This window comes from Octodon degus, unplaced genomic scaffold (genome assembly GCF_000260255.1).
Source record: "Octodon degus isolate 3935 unplaced genomic scaffold, OctDeg1.0 scaffold00016, whole genome shotgun sequence".
In the NCBI taxonomy this organism is placed as follows: Eukaryota; Metazoa; Chordata; class Mammalia; order Rodentia; family Octodontidae; genus Octodon; species Octodon degus.
This window is the reverse complement of record NW_004524592.1, coordinates 11805282-11822129: the sequence shown is the minus strand read 5'-3', so window position 1 is coordinate 11822129 and position 16848 is coordinate 11805282. Positions and strand designations below refer to the sequence as shown.

General features: G+C 43.3%; 1 protein-coding gene and 1 pseudogene across 1 annotated transcript in view; one reads left to right on the top strand and one right to left on the bottom strand.

Moving 5' to 3' along the window:
- Pard3b (par-3 family cell polarity regulator beta) overlaps nucleotides 1–16848 on the top strand; it is a 1028738-nt gene that overhangs the window by 982440 nt on the left and 29450 nt on the right. The window lies entirely within an intron of this gene.
- LOC105741556 lies at nucleotides 11424–14177 on the bottom strand (annotated as a pseudogene).

The following is a 16848-nucleotide window of genomic DNA, read 5'->3' as shown; positions in this document are numbered from 1 at the left end:
ATGTGAGGTTGGACCAAATCAAGGGAGACAGTTATGAGGGAAGCTAGACTGAAGGAAAATGTTCCCAGTCAGAGCAAATACCTTGTGCAGAGACCTTATATGTGGATGGAACTTGGCAAATAGAGACCTGAAGGAGGCAGTGTTCTTGAAACAAAGACTGCAAGAGTTATAAGACATAGTAAGTACATACGTAGAATTTTACTATTGCAGAGTTTCTTACAAGCTATAAGACATAGTAAGAAGAAGTCAGGCCATGGGTAGTCAAGTTAAGGGTGTTGGTATTTACTGAAAGACTAATTAGAAACATTTTGAGGGATTTAAGCAGGATGATGGCAGGCAGGCTTGTGTTTTCATATATCTCTATACTAGCCACAGGGGAGAGAATAGTTTAGAAAACTGAATCACATGCAGATCACATTGAAGACATTGGCTAGAGTTCGAGGGAGAGACTTTGATAGTAAATGCAAGGGTGGTGGCAATGATAGCAAAATTGTAGAAAGGTGGTCAAGAGAACCAACAGGGTCTGATGACAGGCTCCTTATACGGGTGCACATGGTCCACAATGCCAGGTGTCAGAAAGAGTCTGAGCACGGTATGGGAAGAAGTCTTATTCCTGAGAGATTTGCTAGCTGAGAAAAGATGAGGTTTAGGGAACCAATCAGGTACACTGGAGACATGTTAGCTTTCAGGTACATTTACTTCTAAAACTGTGCTATAGGAATGACTTGACATGGACAAATGGCCAGAGAGATGTAGAGGTGTCCAAACTGAACAGAAGTCTCTGGCATATCAGAGACGGAAGATGTACCAAGTCACAGACTCTCACATACAGAAGGTGGGCAAAGAGGCCAGTGCACAATGCCAGTCACTGAGGCCTGCGTACCAGGTTGCGATGTGAACGTGTCATCATGCTTGTAAGGACATCAAGGGCCTATCTGTCACTGTCTGTGTAATTTCATTCCAGACATGCTGTTTTTCTCAAGCAGGAAGAATTGATGACTCAAGGTCATCTGGCATTCTGTGACTAAGCAGCTCTAACCCCAGACAGCATGAGAATGAGGATCAGGAGAAACAGGTTATGCAGTAGAAATGATGAGGGTGTCTGTACTGTGCTTGGAAAACCAAAGAGCCTTGGTCTGCAAAACTATGCACTGAAATGTTTAAAAGTAAAGAGGCACAAATATCCAATTTACTCTCAAATGATTGTGAAGATACTAGTATGTATACATAATTTATATGCATGTACATATAAACAGAAAAAGAAGGTAGAGGGGAAAGGAATACAATGTAAAAAGAAAAAAGAAAATGAATGGTGAAGTAAATGGGGCAAAATGTAAAGAACTAGTGAATGCGGACCAAGGATAGAAGGACTTGTAATAGCAAGAATAACAACAAAGAGTAGAAGCTCTCACATTTTTCAAGGATAACTTTAGAAGTGTGAAAAAAAAAAAGTCTCATCAGCTGGGTTTCCCACAGAAGAGACTCAGATAAGGATTTGAGCACAAGTGATTTGTGAAGTGAGAAATAAATTGGGAAGCATGTGAGGAGGGGAAGGAACGAGCCAGAGTAGTATGCTACTGCAGACAAGATGAAGTTGTCCTCTCTGCTCAAGGCTTCTGGGATGGTAGGGACACTCATTCCTCCTAAGGGGCAGGAATGTTGAGATATCCATTGTTCAGGTCCCACGGGCGATTGTCTCAGCCCTGGTCTTCAGGTGTCCACTCAACAGCATTTCTGCCTGTCCAGCATGCGGGGGCCAGAAGCCTCAGGAATTACTTAGAATAAGGATTATAGCGGATTAAAGTACAAGGGAAGTAAGGATGTAGCTCAGGGTTGCTACTACCGCAGGTGAGCTGGAAGCCCCAGGGTCAAGGTCAATCAGTACTGGCTGCCTGCTTAGGCAGAGCACAGAAGCCAGGGTTCGATTCCCTGCCAGCCCTGCCCCCAGGCTCACTGAGATGGCAAATGAGGTTGGGCATTGTGGTGCACACTTGTAATCCCAATGCCTGGGAGGGTGAAAACAGGAGGATTACTACAAGTCTGATCTATGTAGTGAGGCCCTGTAGACCCTGTAGATATTGTAGACCCTGTCCTAAATACAAAAAAAAAAAAAAAAAAAGAAAGAAAAAAGAAAAAGAAAAAAGAAAGAAAATTGGTACTGGCTGCTTTTGACAGTGATATTGAGATATACATATATAGCAAGCCCAAGACAGTCTTAATGCTGCCATTTTATTTTTGCTCTGTGAATTAGTCTTAGATAGAGCACAATGAATACCAATAGCATCAACAAGGCAGCCCAATACCCTGGAAGAATGTATTTCTGTCTTCTCTTTTTTTCATCAAATAAACAGTTCATCAAAATGATGGGCTGTCTTTGACAAATTCATTTTCTGCCCACCCCATGCTCAGAACATCACCAAAATAGAGTAGTGCCTCTAAGACACCCCTGGGATTACAGAAGGCCTTACCAAAATTGAAATTCAGCATTGAGGTGCCTAGCTCAAGCACACGCATTACTAAGTGATAGTGGTTTGAATGTCGACAGTGTCCTTACTCATGACCGTGGCAGCAAAGGCTTGGGTGGCGCATACATAGGAACTTGGCCAAATGCAGGGATTCATCTCATGGCCCTGGTCATGTAGCTACTAGGGGTGCCACAGCCTCAATGTCATTTACACTAAAATGCCAGCGTTGTATCTACGAATCCTGTAAAATTAGATCAGTCACATTCAGTTCAATGGACATGATTAGTCTCACCTTCCCAGAACCCAAAGTGTATGTTGTGTCAGGTGGGTACAGGATAGACTCCTAGTGTGTCATTAGCAAGTCAAAGCATGTGAGTATTTTTTCAGATATATATATATATATATATATATATATATATATCCAGATTCAATTCTGGCTATAATAATGAAAGGTTGAAGCAATTTAATCTCCCAATTCACATGGATTAAAATCAGATTTTAAAATTTATGTCAATTTAATAGATTAAAAAGTACCAATTATGATCACAAATTATTTTAATTTGTAATTCCTGTACTAATAGTGAGGTTGACTTTTTAGGATATATTCATTAGAATTTGGGGTTTTTCTCATACCGGGGATTGAACTCAGGACCTTGTGCTTGTCAGGCACGCACATAGGCAATCTCTCTGGCCCTAGAATTTGTGTTTTTTGTCAGTCTGTTGTAACTTACTACCTGCTTGCCTGTCATTTCATTTAGGTGTTTTTCTTCTTGTTTTACCAGCACTCTTGGTATAGTTGGTGGATTTATTTATTTGATACAGGATCTTGCTATGCAGGTTGAACTCATAGTGATCCTCCTGTCTCAGCCTCTCTAGCACTGGGATTACAGGTGTCCACCACCATGCTGGGTTTGGGCGGCCAGAATGGTGTGCCCACGGTTCTGGATCTCATGTGGCATGAAGTACCAGGGATCTAACCCTGGTCCTTGCACTTGCCAAACAGGTGCTTAGACCACTGAGCTATCTCCCCAGCCCTTCTTTGTATACTTAGGACAAAAACATTTCGTAATTTCATTACTACTTCATTTTAGCTTTATATTTATGGTAATTTATAAGTTCAATTTTCAAACTTTTGACTCATGTTTTTTTCTTTCACTTTCACATATAAAAGGTTATCTGTCATTATAAAGTCATTATCTATGTTTTCTCTTAGCTACTTTATGATTTCATTTATTTTGATACTTCTAGGAATGCTCTGTACACACATCATGTTAAATAGCAATAGTTTCCAGCATCTATAGCATCTCACAGCATAGTTTCCAGCAATGTTAGCTGTGATCGTGCGGTAATCCTGCACAATGCAAGGTGGTCTTGACACCCATGCTAAAGGGCTCAACACTGGGCAGTTCGCTATGCTCTCTACTGGCACACATCCACCAGCCTACACCTTGTTCTCACTGCAGTTACTCCCTGTGTCAGGGTTCCTGTATCCTGAAGCACATTGTCAGGATGTTTGGGATGCCACATGGAACCAGGTCTTCAGGGATATAATCAAAATGGATCCAAATAGGCCTCTTGGTTATGACTGCACTTCCTCTGGTAAAATCTGTGCTCTTCTCCCTGGCCTGCTGCCTGTTTGTGTGCCTTCCGCAGTTAGTCCCTGCACCCGCAGGCCTGACCCAGCCTTCTCTGCATCTCCTAAGACATCAGCCCAGCCATGTCACTCAGATCCATCTGGTCAGAGCTCCCACCATGTTTCACAGAGACAGCAGGAGTTGCTATTTCAGTTTCCATGAGAAGACAGAGCACATTTGCTGGGAGGAGTCTTGCCTTGTAACAGTATAGGTACTAATATGGCTGAACCCAAAAGAACTGTGAGAGAAGGGGTTCTCAATCCCGGCTCTGTGCATGTTTAAATTGCCTAGTGATTGGTTTCAGAAGATCCTCAGACTCTCAGAAGATCCTCAGACTCTCTGGAATTACATGCCAAACTTTTTATAAATAGTATTTCATGGTACAGGATCTCAGGATAAATCCTGAGGGGATTTCACTGACCTTATCAGACCCAAAAGCTACAACTCTTGTTGCATAGGTCCTGCTTTACCTTGGTCTTAACCATCCAGCAGAAAAGTATAAAAACGATATATAAGAAGTAAAGCCATGCTGTTATGTTGAGCTGTAGGGGACTCAGGTCAACAATTTCTGACATTGCCAGTCAAGCGGAAGACCCGATACTATTATGGGCTACTGGACTCTTTTAGAACATTTTGCTGAGTTTACACACCTATAATATTCAAATAACAGAACTTAACAAAAAAAAGTATACAGATGAATGTCCATTTTGTATCTGTGTATTCAAAGTAGATAGGATAGTTATATAGTTACGTTCTCTTAATGAATAGAGGGATTTGTTCTTATGGTGTTTGTAAATAGAATATCATGTCTGCATCTTGTATAGCAATTAACCACTAGGAAGAATGTATACAATGTGTTAATTATTGAAACTGTCCTCCCAGTTTGATTTGAAACTGTCTCATTGCTATTTGTTTCTCAATAAAATAACAAAAAAAAATAGTATTTCATACCTATTGCTGGAAAAAATGGTGAGTGAGAGTTTAGTGATTCAGGAAGTTGAAAACTTATTAAATGAGATTTTTTTTAAATCTTCACATTATTGTTCCCATGTAACTAAAACCCTCTTCCAATAGAATGACAATGCCGTCAAAGAGATTTCACTTGTAAAAACATATGGGAAGGAAACACTTAAAAACAGTAGTTTACTGTACTGAAGGATTTCTTGATATCAGAAAGAATGTAGTAGTTCTAATGAGAAACCTCAGCCTAGCATCCCACAATTATAGTCCCAGCTCTCTGGAGGCTGAGGCAGGAAGATTGCCATGAGCTTATTGCCAGCCTGGGCTGTATAGTGAGTTCGAGACTAGCATAAACTGTATAGTGAGATTATGTTTCAAAAAACAAAAAAGAAAGAAAGTAGGAAAGAAAGAGGAAAGAAACCTCCCAGGGCCTGCTTTTCCATCTACATATCATAGTGTGTATACATACTTCTATTCTGGACTCTACCTTTCTGCCTTTCTGAAACAGAACAAAACCCCCCCCCCCAACATAAAGAAAGCACAGTGAGTGGCAGCAAGTTCTCAACTCTGTGTCCTGATTCTCTCCTTCATGCCAAACCCTACCAGCAGCATGAAATGAGAAGCTCCAGCCTCCATGTCAAGAGCCTGATTCAGCTTCAGAGGCCAGAGTGTGTGTTCACTAGAGCTACCTAAAGAAGGGTTTATCTGTTTTTCCTTTTTCCCAGCTTTTGAAAAGAACATCCTGTTCTCATCCCAGAAAGTAGAGGAGGAGAGGAAGCATTCATGAGAAGAAGCAGGCAGCTAACTCCATGGGAACAAAAAGTATAGTGTCAATCCTACTGAAATTATAGAAGCATAACAGCACAGGAAATACAAAGAAAGTGAAATATTAATATTAAATCATAGTCAGCCCTGCCAAATATAAGTTAAATAAACAGTCCCTTTAACATATGCAGGCTATTACATGCTTATGTATCTATATCTGTATTGTATATAGTTTTTCACTTGCCCTTGGCAAAAGTTTATATTAGAAAGGAATAGAAACATTAGCTTCTGGTAGAAGATGGACATATTTTATTCATTCTCATTAATACCCAAATGTCCTCAAGTAAAATACTGATCAATGGCTAAAAATTTAAGGGCCATTCTATCTTTGTCTCATAATATGGATTTGTGGCCTAATCTAACCTATCCTTGACCTTTTTGCTTAATGGTGGAATATTAATAAGAAAGAGATGGTTACATAAAAAATTCTCTGTGATTTTTTTTTTACCTATGAGCAATGTCAGGTGGCTAAAGATGGAACCGGTGACTGTGAAAGCAGCAAGCTGCTTGCTGTCTCAGCCAAATTAGGCCCCGTGATGAAAGGCATGCTTACTTAGGTCAAGAAGGCCAAGGGTCAAGCCAGCAGGTCTCAGAATGCAGCTGTTGGACATCATCTTTTTGCAGTCTCTGTGGGGGCAACCAAAGACATTCAGCAGAGAAAATCTCTCAGAGAATCTTCAGGGAGAGTAACACAAAAATAACCAGCTGTAAAAAAAACATAAAAAATAAAAAATAACCAGCTATACCAGAAGCCTCTACCAGTATTGTGGAGAAGGCTAGAGCAGGAGTAACAGCGTTTGGATTTTATCAACCTTACTAGTCAAAGTCACTTGGCTCTCCATCGAGAAGAGCAGTTGGTACAATATGGAAAGGTTTTAAAGACCATTAATTTCTTGAAATGAAACAGCTGGCCTTATTGGCTATTAAATAATGAGCCAGATTCTCCCCAGTGCCTAAGTCACTCTCTGGGAACCACATTAACTCTTTAAGAAGATTAGAGTTCCATTTGGTGCACTTTACACATAGGAGGAAAGGTATATGGAATCTGGCCACAGCTGAGCAAAGGCAGTGAGGACAGGATGGACCCTGCCAGCCGGGTCTACACCTGAGCTTTATATCGACTGGCACATTCAGCTGGGCATAGGGAACGGAACTCGTCGAGCTGTGGACTGATATTCAGTCTGTTGTTCCAAATTTGGGCAAGACTATGAAAGCAGAGTGCACTCTTGCCGTACTGATTCGTTCAGTCCATAAACAGCCAACCCATTCTAGGTAGCTAGTACTGAACTAGGTTCTGACATAGTCTTCAGAAAAACATAGACCTTCTCTTCATGACTTTCCAGGCTAATCTCTGGTGCCTTGGAGAAGAAGTAGAAAAGAGACAAGTAGATGAGTGCAATCAAATAGAGTGAGTGCTAATTGTGTACGCATTTACTGAATTTGAAATAATGTGGGGAGACAAGTAGCACCTGGCACAACATGCTAAGGCCTCCAGCAATTGGAGAGGATGGTTTCTTCAGATGTGCATTGTTGAAAATGTCCTTGGTACTTTCATGGGGAATAAATTGGAGGGATAAGACTAGAGTCAAGAAGGATAGTTTGAAATGGTTAACAATATAAATCCCTAGGGAAGATGGTGGCATGATACTAAGTGGGGGATGCCAACAGGAAAGAGAAGACTGTGCTACTGAACAAACCAGAGGACCAAAATTGATGGCTGCTTAGTTGTGGGCACTGAAGGAAAGAGTGCTGAGGAACATGACTCTGGAGCCCTGGGGCGCAGGCCCCTGGGTGGTGGGAGGTACCCTTCTGCAGAGGAAATGATAAGACAGTTCCAGGCCTACAAGCATGAGGAGATGGTGCAGAGAAAGCTAGAAATCATCCATGTGAGCCTCCTAATTAGATGCAGAAAGTACATACCAGCAGGAAATTAAAATCCCTAAAAGTACATCATCCTTAGAATTTAAACCAAATCCCTGGAACAAGGGTTTGTTTTGCTGGCTTTTGATCCCATAGATGTAGTCTCTCTAAACTGAGGCTCTGTTGTTGTTCACCATTACGAATACTTCCCTGACAAGAAAGTAGCAAGCATGAAACAATCCTCTCTAGGAAAGCCAACTTTTTTTCCTTGGGAATATCAATAGTTAATAAGCTACGGATCTGAAAATCAAGAAATTTATACTCCGTGTGAGAAGTAGAAAATTGCACAGGTTGCAGACTAGACAAATTAACAGTTCTTTCTCTGTCAGCACTTAAAAATCTATACTGTGGTTTCTCTCTATGGTATGAGGTGAAATGTGCCAACAAATTGGCTTAGATGATGTATCAGAAAATGTGGAAGAAATTATATATTGGAGGAAAAGGGAGGAATTCTTATATATTAAGAAGTGTTGACAACTTCACCACAGCATAGCAGAAATGTCCTTAAAGATAAAACATTTATTCCAGAATTTTAGAAACCTCAAATACAGTTTTATGTACTATGTGCAGCAAAAATGGTTTTTAGAAAGAAAGTTGACATCAAAGTTGCCTAAACCAGTAACCCTAGTAGTAGCCCCAAGGTGAGAACCTCATTGTTTAGGAATGTGAAAAGTGTAAAATTAAAAGGGTGGCGAGTTCATGGTTTTCCTGAGGAGAATTTAGTAAGGACAGAGAACAAGTAGGACCAAACATAGCACTTGGTAGTATTTCACAAGTCACCCTGTCACCCTGGTGCCAGTTGCGTCATGATTCCCGGAGGAGGTTTCCAGGTCTATGGCCATGAACTCCCCCAGTCTGTGTGCCACGTGAACTGTTGCTCAAGGATACGCGGGGCGCGCCCGTTAACAAGCCACCATGTGGACCTTAGTGAACAACCGCTCCTCTAGAGAAGTTCCACAAAGGTCTGCATCAATTGTGCTTGCTTGTGTCCTGGGCTCTCACAGAGGCCCTCTGGGCACTGCTGAGAGTGAGTATCCTGCTTTCTCCTGTATGCCAGAATCAGTGCGGACTGCTGGACCATGGTCCTTACTGGGGACAACTTGGAATCATTTTTCAGTGCTTCCTGCCAACTGAGCAGGAGATCAGGACTTTCACAGACAAAGGTAAAGAGTTTAAAAGTGGAAGTTTGGGGCTTAAATGTATATGGCAATATCTTATGCTTTTTTGTGTCAATAAGAAGAAGGGGCTCAGAAGTAGGCAGGCATGTGGAGCTGCAACCAGAAGCATACCAGGGGCAGCATTCACAGACTTCAGAACAGAGCCTGCAGCTCCCTTCATGTGTACTGCAAAGAAAGGGTCATCATGTCGTTGTCAGTGACCCTGTCAAGTGCCCTTGACAGAAGAGAGGAGAAAGCCACCTCTGACCATTGGTTGGCCAGTGAGAGAGCAAAGCCTGATCCACTTCATGAAACATTTTTTAAAATGTAATTTTTAAGAGCAGTTCTAGGGCTGGGGAGATAGCTCAGTAGAATAAGCACTAGTCTAGCAAGATCAAGGTCCTGAGTTCAATCTCTGGTACAGAGAGAAAGAGAGAGAGAGAGAGAGAGAGAGAGAGAGAGAGAGAGAGAGAGAGAGAGAGAAGTTCTAGATTCACAACTAAATTGAGAGGCAGATACAGAGATTTCCCATAAACCCCCTTTCCCTACATACAGAGCAACCTGGCATAAGCACCCACTGCCGTGGCCAGAGTTGTTGCTACTGGCGATCAGCACTCATATACACAGTGATCATTTAAAGTCATGCCTTATATTAGGGGTCTCTCTTGGTGTTCGGTGCTATGGGTTAGACTGATGTATATTGATGTGTATCCACCATTACACTGTCATGCAGAATAGTCTAACTGCCCTAAATGTCTTCTACAGTCTACCTGTTCATTATCCCCCACCTCAACTCCTGATAAATGCTCATCTCTCACTGTCACAAAACCACCTTTCTGTCTTCCAAAGAAACTATACCGTTTTGCATTCCCACCATCAAAAAGTAAGGATTCTCGCTGCTGCACATCCTCAGTAGTAGTTGTTTGTATTCGGGATTTGGGCATTTGAATAGGCACGTAGTGGGCTCTCCTTGTTTTAATTTGTATTTCCTTGGTTGTACATGATGTAAAGTATCTTCTCACCTACTCATTTGCGACCTTTTATCTTCTTCAAGGTGTCTGGTGTCTTTGGCTCATTTTTAAAACTGGGATGTTGGGCCAGCCAGATAGCTCAGCAGACTAAAGCGCTTGCTCAGGCAGAGCACAGTGGCTGGGCATGCTGAAACAGCAATTGAGACTGGGTGTGATGGCACATACCTGTAATCCCAGCATTTGGGAGGCTGAAAAACAGGAAGGATCACTACAAGTCTAACCTGTGTAGTGAGACCCTGTACTAAATACATCAAATAAAATAAAATAGAGATGTTTATTTCTTGTTGAGTTTTAAGAGTTCTTTCTATAACTTGGATAATGATCCTATATCAGATGTGCCTTTTGAAAATATTTTCTTCTAATCTTTGGGTCTTTTTTTTATTTTCCTCACATTATGTTTTTTTTTTTAATTAGAAAGTCTTTATTTAAATTGCACGTAGAGTAGATACGCTTACCTGTGACATATGAATTCCACTCCAGATGTACATTACGATCAGCAGCAGGAACTAACGGGCCTTCCGCCGTCTCTGCCACCCCAAGCCTCCCGCCCGCGGCCTCTCGCAGGCGGACGGGTGTCACAGCCATGCGTGCCGATTACGCCACTGCCCCCGGAAGACCTGCCATTAAGCCATTGCGACATCTCGCAAGTACGTCTGTCTGAGAGGTGCAACCTTGAGGCGGTCGGGGCTCTAACCTAAGCTTTCACGTGTCCTCAGCCACGCTTTCTTCCACTCCCTGGTTCCAGGGGCCTCAGAATGGGGGCCACGCTGACCCTGGGCACATGGCCCTCAGGCTCCCCTCAGGAAGGCGCACACAGGGACAACACCCTTCTCGGGCCTTGGAGCAGTATGTTTGGAAGTAGCTTCATCAACACAGCTAAAATGCACTCAGATTAAGAAAGAATGGTTAAGTCAAGTCTCTCCAACTACACACCCTTTTCAATCATTTGTCAGGTGCTGCTCACGAAGCCTCAAGCTCTCTGATAAGCACTCCCCTCCCCACAGTGCCCACGGGCTGCGCGGGCAGACCGCGACGCTTGCTTCCACACAGACACCAGCTCAGGTTCGGGATTCCAAGAGCTGTGCAGACGGACAGCTGCCGAGGGGTCGGGGCATGGCTGTAGGACGGGGAGGGGCAGCGGGCATGTCTTGCCACTGCCCCCGGGCACCAAGCGCCCACCCGTGCAGGGTGCCCAGCCTGGCAGGTCCCATCCCAGGAGCGTGGCTCAAAGTCAGGGCCTCGCTGCATCTGGCGCTCATGCTGACGTGAGCAACGGAACACCCGAGCCACAGGCCATTCTGTCAGCTCAGCGCTTAAAACAGCTGTGCTACAGAGCGCTAGAGGACAGTGACAGTGAAAGGGCAAAACAAATTTTACATACAAACCACAGGAGCCATGTGGCTGGAGTTGGGCATGGAAGCCAGGCGGCGCCCTGCACGGAGCTCCACCCGCCAGGCGACTGCGCTGCCGGGCACATCCTGAAGGGGAGGGGTGGCTAAGCACGGGCCGTCCTCACCGTGGCCAAGGGCTTAATATGGTGCAGTAGGTGAGCAGCAGGAACTGGGCCATGAGCGTGTTCCCGCTACCCTGGTAGATGAGTGCCATGTTGTAGGCGACATCTCTCCGCAAGTCCACCTGGTCCACCTGTATGCCCTCCACCACGGGCAGGGGGAGCTCCAGTGCCTCCTGGTAGTAGTGGATGGCGAGATGTGTCAGCCCCAGCTGGTGAAGGGCACGGCCCAAGTTGTAGAGCGATTCTTGGCACCGTCCACGCAGGCTGAGGTATCGGTTAAGGAAGGCAAAGCCCTGCACGACAAGAGCGTGTCTCTTCAGCACATACTTCTGGGATGCCATGTGGATGAAGGTCAGGCCGATACACAGGTTGTAGAGGGGCTCATTGCGACGGGCACGGAAGGCTTGTGTGTACTGTGCGAGTGCATGCTTAAAGCTGCCTGATACGAACGCGTTGTGTCCGTTCAGCACACACAGGGCGTGGTTATCTGGGTTTTTCAGCATGAGACAGAGACAGAAGCAATGATGTTGCACATCCTGGGAGCATGTGGTGACTTGGTTGAAAATATTCCAGAGCTGGGGCTTATTGACATTTTCCATTACCATTATCCTGATATAGTTGTATACCTTTCTGAAATTTTTGTCCAGAATCGCAGCAGACAGACCAAAGTATTCCAGTTCTTTGCATTTCTGCCTGTCATCGTAAAATGAGTAGTATTCCAGCGAAGAGTCCGCCAGCAGCTCGGCTTCTTCAAACCAGGCCAGTTCGCACAGGGAGTAAATGGCCTTCAGCAGAAGGCTCCACCAGTCATCCTTGGGCAGGACACTCGTGAGCACCACGAATATCGCTTTTGCATCACAATTTGCTGTCTCTTGGTCACTGCTGTCTGATATTTTGTCTCTCGAAACTTTCATAAGGTAGAGATGTCTCTCTCCAGATCTGGAGCTGGATATCAGGCAGACCTGAGCTCTGTTCATAGCTACCTTCAACAGCATGGCCAGCATGGTCAGCAGGGTGTCCACATAGCTGTACAGCTTTCCCTGCGAGAACAGCAGCGTGGACCGGTGCAGCAGCAGCTTCAGCTCCTGCTGCGCAGCACTTGCATCCTGGGCCAGTGTGTCTGGGTAGTACATCGGTTCCAGAGCCTCCAGTGCCTTCTCCGGCCGGCCCAGCTGCTGCTGAAGGGTGGACAGGGAGATCCTGGCATCCAAGTGGAGTGGGGCCAGCTCCACCACCTTGGTGTAGCTCTCGGCAGTGTGCTCCATGTAGCCCAGGGCCTTCCGGCACTCTGAATGGCAAAGCCAAACCACAGCAAGGCTGTATCTCTCGGAGCAAACCAGCGTGCTGAGGAGCAGAAGCGCGGAGCCATACTCGCCCACCTCCAGGAATGCCTCTGTGACGTCAAGGTAGAGGTCGCCCATGTCTTCAGGATTCTGTTCCACCAGCGTGGTCAGGAGAGGGCTGAGTGGCTCAAGGACGTTGAAGTGCACCAGGCAGACCATGAGCTTCACCATGATGTCAATGGGCATACCCTTGGGGATTGCACACACAACCATCTCGTCTGCTTTATCCTCTTCTGAGGGGCCACCTTCTTCCAAAGATTTCTTTTCTAGCACAATTCCAGAAAAATCTGTAATTATCTCCAACGCTTTGTCATACTGCTTGTTAGAAATATACAGCTCGGCTGCGACATTGACATCCTTCATGGAGACCAGGGCCTGGTGCTTGGAGAACGCTTCTTCAATTATGTTAATAGCTGAAGTACCATAATTGGCTTCATAGTAACTCTTGGCCATGTCTCTAGCCAGCTGCATAAAGCGCTCCCCATCAGACGTACGCAGAAGGTTTAGAATGCACCTGTACCCGTCCATCGCCATTTTATGGTCACCCATCTGTTCACACAGACTTGACCGCTCCCACAGAAAACGGATATTAGTAGGTTCATACTTCAGAGCTTTTGTATAGCAAAAAATAGCCTGCTGAATATTGTCTTGTTCCAGGGACATTTCTGCCAGTCTAACCCATTCTTCAGTGTCACTGTGATTTAAATGTGCAGCAATCAGTTCAAACTGCAAGGACTTCTCCATGTCACCTTGGTCCTCATATATCATGGCAAGTGTAGAGAACGGCTCATATGCCAGAGGAGCTTGTCGGATGATCTCCATGCACATCACAATGGCCTCCTCGCGCTTTCCTCGTGCAAACTGAATGTTGGCTTCACCCTTAAGCCCCCGCAGTGCCCTCGGAAGTTTGCTGCGAGGCCTCTTCTCTTTCATCATCTTCTTGGTCTCACGGTTGAGAACCATCTCCAGCACGAACACATCGCCGGCTGTGGGCTGCTCAGGGGTCTCCCCGTCTTCGTCCTCATCCTCATCCTCGTCCTCATCATCTTCCGTCTCTCCAAGCATGGAGTCAAAGACCTTCTGCACCGACTTACTCACCCCATCTGAAGTTTCTCCTTCACTGGCACCCCTGAGGTGGGCTCTGGCAGAGCTGATTCCCGATGAGGATGGCACTTCAGCGTCACCTGGGTGCTCCCCAGCTGACAGTCTTCCTTCTTCCTGAAGACTATTCTTCTCCTGCGTCTTCCGCTCTTCTCTACGCTGCTCGAACTTCTCAAACGATATCTTTCCTTCCAAGTAGTCGATGAGCTCGGGGCTGAAGCCCTACATGTCTGCTCGACGGCTCGAGGGAGCCCGGAAGCCCGACGGAGAAACCCGAAGAGCAGCTTCCGGGAACCCATCTGGGCCTCACATTAATTATGTTTTGCAGAGGAGAATTATTAAAATTTTTATGAATTCCAGTCTATTGGTTCTTTCCTTCATAGATTTTGCTTTTAGTGTATCTGAAAAGTCATATCTATTTCCAAGAGCATCTGTGATTTTTTTTCTATTTTGTCTTCTAGAAGTTTTTTGTTTTGTTTTGTTTTATATCTAGGTGTATGACCCATTTTGAGTTAATTTTTGTGAAGGTTGTAAGATGTGTCTGACTTTTTGTTGTTGCATATGGATGTCTTGCTGTCTCAGATGGCTGTGTTTGTGTTTGTGTTTGTGTGAGGAATATGGCCACAGTTATATTTGTCAACAAATGTGGATTTGTGAATAAAAGCAAAATTTTGTCAAACGCTTTTGTTTGAGAACAAAATTTTACAAACTGCCACAGGTCACTGGATTGTTTTTATGTGTGTCTACTTCTAAGTACTTTATTCTTTTCCATCACCTATTTCTCTATTCTTTTGCCAGTACTACACTGTCTTGATTACCATAGTATTATAGAAAATCTTGGAAGTTGGGTGGTATCGGCTGTACAAGTTTGTTATTCTCATTCAGTATTTTGTTAACTATTGTAAGTCTTGTGCCTCTACATACAAACTTTAGAATCAGTTCATCAATAACCACAAAATATTTCCCCTGGATATGGGTTGGGATTGATTGAACTTATAGATCAAGTTGGAAAGAAATGACATCTTCCTAATACTGAGTTTTCTATCCATTAACATGGACTATCTCTCATTAGTGCTTTAATTTCTATCATTACACTTTTAAAGTTTTCCATATAGATCTTATACATATTTTATGTGATTCATACCTAAGTGTCTAATGGAAAGTGTGCTAATGTAAATGGCATTGCATTTTTTATTTCAATTCTTCTTTATTCATTGCAAGTTTATAAAAAGTAATTGACTATTACTGGTAAACCTGGTCTCTGACAACCTTGATGTAAACACTTATTAATTCCAGGAGAGTTTGGGGGATTTTTTTGCCATTTATTTCATGTTTTCTATGCAGATAATAATGTTACTTAAGGACAAAGACAATTGTATTTTTCTCTTTTTCAATATATATACCTTTTATTTCCTTTCTTGTCTCAGTGCATTAGCTCAGACTTGAGTACATTTTCAACATTCTTTTTATTGTCTCAAAACCAAACAGAAACAGCATCCATCAGGCCTAAGAAAAGCAAATGCTTGAGACAAGTATTTTTCTTGTTTTTATTCTTGAAATATGGCAGAGAAATGAGAAAAGACTGTGCATAGGTACTAATTCAGAAAGTTTGATACACAATGAGAAACGGAAAAATTAAAAGGAGAAAATAAAGTACATGAATTTTCATTCACATCCACCTGGGCCAAATTACCAAATAAAGTATAAGAAATAACAAAGAATAAAACTAGAGTAAATAGGTAACATGTTCTTAATTATTTTATAAGGATAACTCAAAAAATATTGTTTGGAAAATTTTTTGACTTCCTCCGAGATGAAAATCACTAATGGAAACAGTTCTTTCAATAGAATCTTGACTGTGTTCATCATGTCTACAAGAATGTTCCCTGCTCTAGGCAAATAACTTCAACACAGTCCATTTTCGAAGCTACTTGGGTAACTTCCTGAGTATCTGGCCTACCTTGTGAACTAGTTCATACTCACCCCATTGCTTTCCCTAGAAAGATGTTTCTTTATCCTATGGACTTCTCTGACATGTACTCAGAAGCATTGATGAGAAGAAGGTGAACTCAGAGCAGAGCAGGCTGCTGGTGGGCACATAACCTCTCTGCTTGGAAGAGTGAGCATGTAGACTCTACCTCATGGACTGCTCTCAGCATCGGTGTCCATCCAGCCTCAGGGACATCTAGCCTGTCTCTCATCCACAATCTCACAGGTCTCTGTTCCAATGGCCAGTGAGGCCCTGTTCTGCTACTTAGACCCAAGAGCTGGCCCAGGAATTGGTTTCCCCCAATCTCTACTTCTTTCTTTGTCCAGGTGAACTTCTCTGTGTCAATTGTCTACAGATAAATTCTAAATAATAATTTGATAGCTACAGTTTTACCATTATCATTCCATTCAAAGCAAGAGTTTTAAATCCTTTCTCAATTCTATAATTATGTACATTTAAAGAAGAAGATATAAAAAGAAAAACCAGGCTGATCATCTTCTTTCATGCACTTGTGATATTAACTATGTATGCCGATGTGTCCTGTAAATCGTAAAATATGTATCCTTATAAATTAGATTAATTAATACAAGTCAGAATTACTAGAACAGACAATAAAAGTAGAATCAGAATAAAAATAATATCTGCACAATAATGTGAAATGGAAAAGCCCCAAAATTCACTTTTCAAGCTGACCACTTTACATCTGTTTTACTGCTGTACAGTCATGCGACTGAAGTCTCTAGAAGGTCCAAATCTATGTCATTCTTATATAGAATTCTCACCTTGAGAGTCTCTGTTAAATTATCTTTCTTTTTGGGGGGCCTGCCCCTTAGTTCAGTTCTTTAAGCAGCTGCTTCCACAAAGCAGTCAGGCTCAAGTTGCATTGGTTCAATCCTCACAGCTCAAACC